The sequence below is a fragment of the Macaca mulatta genome, chromosome 3 (assembly GCF_049350105.2).
Source record: "Macaca mulatta isolate MMU2019108-1 chromosome 3, T2T-MMU8v2.0, whole genome shotgun sequence".
In the NCBI taxonomy this organism is placed as follows: Eukaryota; Metazoa; Chordata; class Mammalia; order Primates; family Cercopithecidae; genus Macaca; species Macaca mulatta.
The window spans coordinates 40,567,707-40,578,115 of NC_133408.1; the positions used below are offsets into that span (position 1 = coordinate 40,567,707).

The following is a 10,409-nucleotide window of genomic DNA, read 5'->3' on the forward strand; positions in this document are numbered from 1 at the left end:
CTCGTGATCCGCCCGCCTCGGCCTCCCAAAGTGCTGGGATTACAGGCTTGAGCCACCGCGCCTGGCCAATTTTTACACATTTTAACAGCGTGCAAATTGAAAACTCAAAGGTAGGGTGGAGTTGAGGGTCTGCTTGACCAGGGTCCAGGTTCTGTTTCTCTGCAGTGTTCTGATTTACCCTTTCTGAGTGGTCAATGTGAGTCTCAGTCTGGCTTCCTTTGTGGCAACCAAATGGCTGCTGTAGTTTTTGGTTCCATCTCTCCATAACACACTGTCCAGGGGAAGAAGGGAGAGCTGCTTTCACCCAAATTTTACTCAGAAATCTGTAGTTCCGTTGTTACTGGCCACATGTCTACTCTTGAGAACAATTGCTGTGGCTGGGACCTTCCCCTGCATTCACCGGCCAGGCCTCGGGAGACGTTGACTCCTGGACCAGCCATCAGGGCAGGGAGGGTGAGGCCCTGGGACTGAGGAGAGGACCGATAAATTTAAGCTTCCCAGGTCAGTGCTGGAGACCAGCTCCTGAAAGGGGAGGTGGGCAGGCCTGGGTGCTGGACAGCAGGCCTCCTGGCCAGTGTTTGGCAAAACTAGCAGAAGCCCTTCCCTGTTTTTAGACGTGGGGGTTTCACATCCCAGGGTCTGGGAGAGCTGGGAGAGAGGAGATTAGGGAAGCTGCTATTCACAGGCCCTGCTTGACGAACCCAAGTCTCTGACTCGAGGGTTCCTGCAGCCGCTGCAACTCTCTAGGGTGCCTGAGAACCCCACTATCTGAGTTGGCAGCTGCAAAGCTGGGGCTCTCCGGAAGCCTCTGGGCGGCCACCATCACCTCATGTCTGCTTGGTCATGGGCCACCCTACCCCACCCTCCGTGAATCACTGCTTCTCTTTTTCCACCTTCCACACCGTGACAGGGTGCAGCTGGCAGCCATCGAAGGACTGGCATTCTGTGGCTGCTTCAGCTGAGGCGACCTGGGGGCCATGGGTGGCAGCAGAGCTGGGCACATGCTGTTCATCCTCTGCCAGCTCAGCTCTGGCCCCTTTTAAACAACACCTCTGGGGAAGCGTGATGCTTCTGTCTAATGCGATACAACTCTCTCCTGTGCAATTGAAGACGGTTCCTCCTCTTCCCAAAAGAGGAGACACAAAGCACAAATCCCATGTGTCAGTATTCCCACTCTGGGATTGTCCTTTTATAGTGCGGTCACACCTTTCTCTGATACACTTGCATGTGGGGTTGACCTTGCATAGGGTTGACCATCCTGCTCATGGTGGTGCTGGGATGGGAAGAGGGAAAGAAAGAACTGACCGGTAGAGTTAGCTCATAGATAACGGTGTATCTTACCAAAGCAATGAGGAGACCACACACAGCTGCTGCGTGTCCTGTTTTTGCAACCTGATGATCTGGCAGAAGTTTGTGTTTGAAAATTCCTTTCTGTCACTGTTCCATGTTCCTTTCCTTTGCCTCTCTGGGTGGTGTTTTTTCACCTGCTGAGTTAACCCAGACCTCATTCCTGAAAGGCCTTTCCCATTAGAAATCTTTCTCCTTTTGGGTAGCTGTAGGTTTCCATTGACTTATCACTGGACTTAGGAATACTAAGAGGTTCCCTAGAGAATCCCATAAATTCTAGACCCTCTTCCCAGCCCCCCAGTCTGTGGTGGGAGCTATATTTCCCCAGGACAGTCGAGAACAGTCCCCTCACTGTAGCAGTAAACTCTTCTGGCTCATTGGCACAAGGCGTCCAGTGCGGCTGCGTGGCAGCCTCTGCTGCAGGGCAGTGGGCACCTCGTGTCCGTCTGTGGAAGCATCTGAGGAATGAAGACACCCAAACCAGCAGAGTCCAGAATTGTGAGCGGAGAACCCAAAACCTTGCTAGTGGTGCAGGGGCGTAATGAGAGGAGCCATTCCCACTCCACCTGTGCCTCCACCCGTGTTTTCCGGCCATGGGAGAACCCATACCACTTGTTGACTGATGGCTCAGAGTGCAGGACACGTCTTGGGCAACCCAGCAGCCCTCAAGGGGGGCCTTGTCACAGCCAGCACTGCCTGGTGCTTGGGAGGCTCCCCGAGGTAGTGGGGTGTGTGCCGGGATCATAATTGTCACAGGCCTCACTGCTGAGCTCTGCTGTCAGATGGGTCTCCTGGAAGCAGTACTGGAAGCAACCGGTGCAGCAGATGAGGCTTCTGTGAGCCAGGTGCAGTGGCCAAGAGGTGTCTCTGTCCCTCCCAGAACACATGGCCCGATGTACTTGGGGGCTGGCTCTTCTTTCCAGTTGAGTTTTTCATACTAGGAATTGTGTTGGTGTCTCCCATTAGCAGATTTATACATTTAGCAGTGGACCTTAGCCAGACTAGCCTTGGAGTGAGGACGTCCATGTGGTTGAAGCCATTGACAACATCCTTCACTGCCTCCACGGCCACTTTGTTGATGAGAACATTGAGCAAGGCTGGGTGGCTGGAGAGAAAGGCTAACATGCATGAGGCAGCCATCATGCCACCTGCCTACTGAGAGCGTGGGCCCCCCTCCCCCGCTGTTCTTTAGGGCCACTCAAATGGGTTAGAACATTGCCAACTTTCACCTTCAAGTGGTGTCAGCTGTCAGCATCTTTTGCAGAAATCAAATCCAACTTTTAATTCGGGTGAGTGGTCCTAGGGAAGTCCCCATGGGGCCAATAGGTGCGTGGTGAGGGGTGCTGTCCATGCAGCTGTGGGCTCGAAGAGCATCGGAACCACTTGCTTGTGTATCTTGTGCTCCAGAACATGCCAAAGCCTAACCTGTGTGTGTGGGTGTGTGTGTGTGTGTATGCGTGCATATGCATGCATGCTTGTGTGTGTGTACACCTATATACCTAATAAATATATACATCTTGCCTGAATGTAATGATGACATGCTCCCTCAGTTGACTCACCTGGTGATGTGACAGGTCAGAAAACACAGTCTTTGGTGGTCCGCTCACGTTCCGGCTAGCTGTCACTAGCTGTGCCATGGTGAAGTATAGATGTTCAGTGTCCATCAGGGTCTAGAGGACAAGCTGAGAGCTGGTTCTCAGAAGAGCAATTATCTGCAGAGGAGGGTGTGGTTTTGTCCCAGAACCCTAGGGGTCTGTGCTCTGGGCCTGTCTGTGACTCTGCCATGCATCATGGGATCTAATTGCCACCGTGGCCTGACAGGGAGACCAGCTTTTACATCTACCTGCTCTGGAGGCTTTGCTCTTTCTAGGCCTCATGTGGAACTGGCAGTTTGTAGGTTAATTGGAAAGTGAGCAGAGTAGCGTGTGTGGTCTGGTGGATGTTGCTTGCAGAGCTCCAGAGAGACTCAGAGTGCCTGCCCATCTCTAGTGCCGGTGGACGTGGGCACAGCACACCGTCCTCCCCCTCACAGAGTGCATCCATACCTTCCTAGATCACAGGCCCCGGAAACTTCAAAGCAGCACCCCTGTGCATTCTTACAAGAGTTACATCCCAGCCCAGGTGGTCATAATTTCACCACAACAGTGGGGTGTCTTGTTTCCTGGCCACATCATTAATGCGATGGGCCATGGTGGCATCCTGTGGAATGGCAAGGCAGCCGGCAGCCCTGAGCTCTAGGTTGCATGGATGAACTGGAGAGGTAGCACAGCCCTGATGCACTCCCACCAAGGCTGCTGCTGTCCCTGCCAGATGAGGACAAGACAGCTTCTGGACGTGAGATTGCAGGAGAAAAAAAACTCAACCCATATCAGTAGGTACAGAGAAAAATCATCTGCCAGATCAGTGGCTGCAGACCAGAGATCTGGGATTATATTGATTTGTTCCAATAAAGAGACCACATCTGAAGTAGCAGATGCTCAGGCTCCTGGGCCGGGGCCTTGTGTCCCTGGGAGGCTCTGCTGTCTTGAGCGGTGGCTCTGTTCCCTGCAGGTGTGTGGGCAGCCATGCTGCTGGGCTACCTCACCTTCCCTTGGTATTCTTTCCCCAGTTGCCCATCCTGCTTCTGATGGACACTTCCTTGGTTGGCTGCAGTGTATGTTCATTCAGGTTATAGTCACATCGTATATGGCTACAATTTGTTGTTTTTCCTTAAACAGTGTTACACGTCTCTGCTCACAATTGAAGTAACTTAGAGTTTAACCCTTAAGAGGCAAATGTCCTCTGTTCTCACCTTCCTGAGGAATTCCACCACATTGACCATCTTGCTAGCAGGGGTCACAGGTGTAACAAGAATGGATTTCTTCTGGCTGATGGTCCACGGTGTAGTGTGACTTGGGGAACCCAAGAACTCAATGGCAAAGCTGCTCCAAATTCTCCTGCATGCTTGTTCTTTTCTTTTTGCCCTTTTTTCTTCTTTCTTCCCCTTCCTCTCCTTTTTCTCCTTCTTCCTGTCCTTCCTTCCTTCCTCTCTTCCTCTTCCTCTTTATCTCTCTCTCTTTTTTCCTTTCTCTCCCCTTCCCCTCCCCTTCATCACCTAGGCTGGTGTGCAGTGACACAATCATACTTCACTCCAGTCTCCAACTCATGGGCTCCCATACTTTTTCTTTTCTTCCTTTCTCTCTCTCTCTCTCTTTTTTTTTTTTTTTTTTTTGAGACAGAGTTTTGCTCTTGTTGCCCAGGTTAGAGTGCAGTGGTGTGATCTTGGCTCACTGCGACCTCTGCCTCCCGGGTTCAAGCAATTCTCCTGCCTCAGCCTCCCGAGTAGCTGGGATTACAGGCATGTGCCATCACACTCAGCTAATTTTGTATTTTTAGTATAGAGGGCATTTCACCATGTTGGTCAGGCCACTCTTCAACTTCTACCTCAAGTGATCCACCCATCTTAGCCTCCCAAAGTGCTGGGATTACATGCCTGAGCCACTGTGCCTGGCCTTTATTTTCTATCTCTGCTGGCTGGCTGAATACTTTGAGCAGACCAGAATTACTGGAGGCAGGGACAGAATGGAAGATTAGCTAAATTTGTTTTCCATCAAAAGCAATGATGAAAATGCTTCTTTTCAAAGAGCAACAGCAAATATTGGTCCAAATTCACAATATGGCCGATGGGCCATATTGGAGAGTAAAGGTAGCTGTTCATGGTCCTGAGTGCACGGACATGGAATTTAGATACAGGATGAATATTCTGCTTTCGTAAGTTGTTTTGATGAGACGTGAAGACATGTTCTGAACAATATTAGAAGAATGCATCACCTTGGTACATTTGGCACTTGCCCTGCCCCTGACTTTTTCCTGAGTGAACAGGAGCCACCTCCCCTTTTAAATTAAATGATGGAATAGCCTGACCTGTTCCGGGTCCTTGCTGCTGTCTCCCATGCTCACTCCTCTGGGTCTCCAAGCATGTAGCTGAGAATCCATTTGGGACGTCTGTTCGCCATCCCTGCCTGTGTCTATCGTTAAACAAAGTGAAGATAGTCTGGTGTGACTGGCTTTCCAAACTCTTATTTGGATTCACTGTAATGTGGACTAAACAAATGGCTTAAAATTCACTGTTTGCAGACACGCCAACCTCTGCTCCACTGAGTAGAGACATGACCTGCCCCACAAAGCTCTGCTCATTCCACCGCCTTCCTGACAGGCATGTGCACAGCTTCAGGAAGCTCTCTGAGGCCAGAAACCCTGTCGTTTTACCTGTTTGTATCCCCTCTTTGTGTGTCCTGAATATTTTTACTACCTTAAATGTGTGCTGTTTCCCCCACAACATTTGTTTTAAATAATTTTAAAGCTACAGAAATGTTTCTAGAATAGTCCAGTGGGTTCCCACATGACAATTCAACTGTCATTGGCATTTTGCCACATTTATTTTCCCCTTTTAATTGTACATATGTCATTCTTTTGACTGAACCATTTTGAAAGTTAGTCGTTGTGATATTTTGCCCCCAAATACTTGAGCATTCACCTGTTGAGAACAAAATCATTCCCCTTCGGTTCCCACACAGACAAGATGTAAAAATCACACAACACCATTATCTAATACAAGGTCCATATAAAGTTTTTCCCAGTGTGTCTAATAATGCCGTTTACACCTTCTGTTGTTTGTTTTTATCCAAGCACCACAACTGCTTTTAGTTACTATATCTTTTATTTTTAAAATCTGGACTAGCTCCCTTTTTGTTTTTTTCTTTCTATGTCAGAGATGCTTTTGAAGTATCTATGTCACCTTTACAGAATGTTCATCAAGTGGCTTTTGTTAGATTGTTTCCTCAAATTTGACAGTATTAAAGAAACACTGCCTCCGTGATATTGTCTGAACCAGTGCATCACATCAAGACACATGATTGACACAATAATGCTGTGTGCCACTCGGTGCATCACAGCAGGACACATGAGGCACATATGTGCTGCCATGCACTCCTCAGTGCATTACTGCAGGGCATGTGGGCAGGGCCAGGTTTTGTCACAGTCCCAGCAGGTCTCTCTGCCCTCTAGACAGTGGTTGGATGGGCGCTGGACACCTGCTCCGTGCAGCCTGGGCAGCAGCTGGAGATGATGCGGGGAGGGCTGCTCAGCTGGGCCTGGAAGGTGAGGAAGACAGGGCTGGGCTGGCCACCTTGTGGAGATAGCAGGACATCTTGAGGGAGAGTCAAGCCAGGGATGCAAAGCGTGAGGAGAAACTGCAGTGCCGTGCACGGCCTCAGCTCCCTTTCTGAGGCCCCGTTGATGTGAGTGCTTTCAACAAGCCCTCGAGGGAATCTCTGCTGCTTGCAGCCAAAAAGTACTGGCCACCGGAAGAGCCAGCCCCTGCAAGGGGACAGAGGCATGGCGGCCATCAGGAGGCAGGCAAACCCCAGAGAAGGAGGCCATGGACGTGGCAGTGGACGACCGATGTGCGATCTCAGCGCCACAGGTTACTGGTTTTGTGGCAAGATGTGGACCTGCTGACAGCTTGGCTTCCTCGTCTGCAGAGTGTGACAGTGACATTCTCTGCCTCATTAGACAGATGTTAGGATGCAGTGAGGCGGGTGCTCAGCCCCATTCTGGACACGTAGCATCGATGAACACCAGCTCTTACTGGATGGTTTCCTTATGCTGGGAGGAAAGAAACGATCTGGATTTCGACTGTGTAGAAGTCCAGCTATCTGCATGTGTGTTCAGAGGACATTCTCGTATCTCAGGAGTGAAACCAAAGCATCCCTGTACATCTTTCCCCCACCCCCACTCATAGCCTCAGATTCTCTGCACAGCTTTAGGTAAAGGAGCTCATGGGGAATCGGATGCCTGGCCCCGAGTCCTCACTCTGGGGCCCGAGCTGAGAGTAACTTCAGGTTCAGCTGAGAAGGCCTCTGAACTGTGACACCGCGCCGTGGCCGCCTGCCCTTTGCCCTTCTCGAGGCCGGTGCTTGCCTGGAGGAGGGCTGGCAGCAGAAATGCAGCTGACCAGGTTGCATTTTCCGTACGGCCGACTCAAGGGGATACCCGTGGAGACTCATTTCTCGTTTCAGTTTTCAATGATTTGGTGGAGAAGCTCCTCTGGTGAATGGACTCGGGATTTCTTGGCGCTGCGCTGCGGGTCCACAGTGTGGCTTTCGACCCGTGCTGCGCTGGTACTTGCACTTCTCTGGCAGGGCACGGGGTGGCGCTCCCGGGTAAGGCAGCGGCGGGGGGAGCCGTGAGCGAGGCGCTGCCTCTTCCGCTGAAGCCGGATCCAAGGCCACCATGACGGGGACCCGCCATCCAGGTAAGACGTGTTCTTTCCTTATTCCTTGGCGAATCGATGGGGACCAGGCTTCCCCAGGAGGTGAAGTGAGGAACAGGGACCGCGGGGCTCGCCTGACCAGTGGGGTCTCCATCCTTTTCTGTGCTGACAAAAGACAAGAACAGACATCGCCTGAAATCTTCCCGCCTCCATGAGCGAACCTGCGTCTGGGAACAAGCTGCAGAGAAGTGATCGCTGAGTGAAGAAGGAGGTGCCGGGCCGCATTAATCATACCTAGGGAGGCAATGCCGGGAAGGTTCTTTGTTTAAAGAAACACTCATTTTTTTTAATTAATTTATTTATTTTTTTATTTAAGTTCTAGGGTACATGTGCACAACGTGCAGCTTTGTTACATATGTACACATGTGCCATGTTGGTGTGCTGCACCCGTTAACTCGTCATTTACAATAGGTATCTCTCCTAATGCTCTCCCTCCCCCATCCCCCCACCCCACAACAGGCCCCGGTGTGTGATGTTCCCCTTCCTGTGTCCATGGTTCAATTCCCACCTATGAGTGAGAACATGGGACGTGCGCTGTTTGGTTTTCTGTTCCTGGGGTAGTTTGCTAAGTTGAAAGAGCACTTGGTGCGGACTTGCTGTGGCCATCGCCTTCAACAGCTCATCTGTAGGAGGTGCAGGCTGAATTCACACCTGGGTGTCATCCCTGCCTGCCTGCCCGCAGAGGAGACAGGAGAGGCCCTCCCACCCCACGGCTTTTACGGGACGTTCTTCCAGTCGGCTAGAGGAGTGTGGTTTGCTTTATAGCCACACCAAGTCATTTTAATAAAACTCAATTAACTGTGTTGCCTTGCAGGCTCCGAGTGTTACAGGCAGACCCGAGTCCGAGTCTTCCTACCATTCATTGTCCCCTCCTGGATTTCCTAGGGACCCCAGATACGATGGCATCAATGTCAGTTAACTTGGCACTGTTTAAAATAGATCTATGATCAAATCTTAAGTTTTTCCAAATAAGACCCTGGATGAATGCAGGGAGGTCATTTGATTACTTTAAAATAAGAGTATTTTATGTTAAGTTTGAAAAAGCCAGTCATCAAACTAAGCCCTGTACCAATGAATATAGTTTGTGAAGCCAGCAGCCCAGGCTTATTATTATAAATATCAAACACCACCATTATGAGTAAGCTCATTTATTTTCAAAGCACTTTGCAATCATTAACTGTTCACGTCTGTGAATATCCCCGAGACAGTATTATTAACTCCATTTGAAACGAAGAAAGCTAAGGCACAGAAAACCTGTAATTCATTGCCCTGAGGGGAAAAGGAGACACCAGGAACACTGGCTGTCCTTTCACTGCATCTTCTGTTTGGTAGAGATCCGGGACATCCGGAACATCCACACTCTCTCTCCCACTCATGGCCATGCCACCATCTAGTGCCGCATTGACATTTCCTCTCAATCTCAGGATAATCACATCGATGTAGCACTTGGCAGGTTTGTTATCTCAAAGTCTATTATCTCAAAAATTAATCCTCATAGCAACCTTAGAAAGAGGCAATATTAGCCTCATTGCATAGGAAAATGAAGGATCAGTGGGAAAGTGACAGGTCTGTCACTGGTGATGGAGGACAGGGCCATTGCGGCGAGTCAGGCCTCAGCTGCAAGTCTGACTTTATGCCATTGCCCCCATCTGTGGGGTCCAGGAGGCTGTTGTCTAAGCAGAAGGCATGGCCCATCAGGGGCCGTGGGTGGTGAGCACAGAATTGAGTCATCTGCCTGCCTTCCCACCCACCTGTGTGTGTTGTTTGTTTGATTTAAGTCCTGTGAGCGTAGTTTAGGACCTTGTCCCTTCCCACAGCATAGCACAGAACATTGGGCAAGTCCAGACCATGACTAAATCCACTTTAAAAACCCCACCCACTGAGACAGGCAGATTCTCTCCCTCTCCACTTGAGATATGATGTTGCCCGAAATGGTCCAGCAGTCGCGGAGTCTCAGGGGGTCTCTCTGCCTTAGTTGGTGCATTCCAGTGCTACTGGGTCTATATTTCCAGGTCTTGCTTTTATCCTTTTATTTTTTTTAAGTAATTGATAATTCCAATCTCTCTGGCCTGCATGAAATTTATAAAATAAATGGACATAATAGGAAATAAATATTTTATGGAGCCACAGCTCTGTGCGAGACGTTCTGCTAGGGAGGCTGAGGGTCCCACAGCTTCCAAGGACCGGTCCTGGCCTAATGGAGCTCACAACAGATTGAGAAGGGAGGACGGACACCGCTGACACAGCCCATGCTGCCCAGTGCCGGGTGCAGGAGGGGCAGTGGATGCAGGGGACTGTGGGGAGGGTGTGCTGGGCCTGGGCCCTGGCTCCCTTTGGGAGCCTCTAGGCCGCTCTGCTGTCTTCCTCCGTGCGTGGCCTGGGCCACATTGTGTGCTATGGAGTTGTTGGATTAGACCTGGATGCTGCAACCCAAGGAGAGAGAGGAGGACAGAGCCCGGGAGAAGAAGAGCACTCGGCAGCCTGACCCCTAAAAACCAAACACAACAGAAACCAAGCCAATGGCAATGGTTGAGAAGAACCACGCCAGCGTGTAGGGGAGGCCAGGGTGTTGCCCTGGGCATCCAAGGTGGAGGGACTCGAGGAAAGGAATGACCAGAAACAGCTGGGGAGGCCCGGAAGGCTGAACTGTCTCAGGGGACCCAGGGGACTGACAGGGGAGTGAATCGTCAGAGGTGGTCAGAGCCACAGATTCCTGGGGAACATGTGCTGTGTCTCAGGATGGAGAAAA

The 10,409-nt window shown here is 50.6% G+C and overlaps 1 pseudogene; it reads right to left on the bottom strand.

The window, feature by feature from the left end:
- Positions 1 to 6,389: 6,389 nt before the first annotated feature.
- LOC114675940 (putative uncharacterized protein encoded by LINC00242 pseudogene) lies at positions 6,390 to 9,257 on the bottom strand (annotated as a pseudogene).
- Positions 9,258 to 10,409: the final 1,152 nt, after the last annotated feature.